The sequence below is a fragment of the Hylobates moloch genome, unplaced genomic scaffold (assembly GCF_009828535.3).
Source record: "Hylobates moloch isolate HMO894 unplaced genomic scaffold, HMol_V3 SCAFFOLD_21, whole genome shotgun sequence".
Taxonomy (NCBI): domain Eukaryota; kingdom Metazoa; phylum Chordata; class Mammalia; order Primates; family Hylobatidae; genus Hylobates; species Hylobates moloch.
In genome coordinates, this window is record NW_026652296.1 from 19,728,479 (window position 1) to 19,729,458 (window position 980).

The 980-nt window shown below is 47.4% G+C and overlaps 1 non-coding gene across 1 annotated transcript; it reads right to left on the bottom strand.

Moving 5' to 3' along the window:
* Nucleotides 1-466: 466 nt before the first annotated feature.
* Nucleotides 467-656, bottom strand: LOC116461579 (U2 spliceosomal RNA). Its single transcript, XR_004246114.1, has one exon. It is a non-coding gene; the product is annotated as a U2 spliceosomal RNA (small nuclear RNA).
* Nucleotides 657-980: the final 324 nt, after the last annotated feature.

Genomic DNA, 980 nt, shown 5'->3' on the forward strand with positions numbered 1-980 from the left:
TTTTCCCAGGTGCCTTCTCAGGGTCTTCCATATGTAAATACTTATGTGACTCTTGAAAAGAGGGACATGGTATGCAGCATCTCCAAAATGTAGGCAAACCCAGCCAGGAGCAGTGGCTCATGCCTGTAGTGCCAGCACTTTGGGAGTCCGGGGCGGGGGGGTGGATCACCTGAGGTCAGGAGTTCGAGACCAGCCTGGCCAACATGGTGAACCCTGTCTCTACTAAAAATACAAAAATTAGCTGGGTATGGTGGCACACACCTGTAATCCCAGCTACTTGGGAGGCTGAGGCAGGAGAATTGCTTGAATCCTGGAGGCAGAGGTTACAGTGAGCCGAGATGGCACCACTGCACTCCAGCCTGGGTGACAGAGGGAGACTCCATCTTGGAAAAAAAAAATGTAGGTAAATCCAAAAACACTTTTTTCCAGACTACCTCTTGAGACTTGGGCTTTTTGGGGGTGGTAGAGAGGGTGCACCGTTCCTGGAGGTACTGCAATCCAGGCCAATGTGTAGAGTGGACAGAGCAAGCTCCTATTCCATCTCCTTGCTCCAAAAATCTATTTATTATATTATCCTCAGATAGAGGATGTACCAGATATTAAACTGGTAAGAACAGATACTGCACATGATCTTAACCAGAAGGCCAAGAAGCAATGAGACTTGAGCTTTTTGAAATGACTGAACCTCGAGACTCTTGATCTAGGTTGTCACCCAGGATCTAGTTCTTATTCATTTGATTCCGACTCTCTTAGGCTAGTTATCAACCTGGCCCAACTCTTGTCTCCCAGAACTGAACACCTCTAGGGTTGTCTAAACAACTCCTGCTTTTCAGGGACCCATCCATCTGCACACTTTCCCCGGACTGCAAGATTATGGAGGAACAAGATACACAAATACACAGATGTGCTGCTACAGTTGTTTGGATCAGGATGGGCACTTGATCCAAGCTGAGCTACTCAGGTTAACTTCCGTAAGGCTC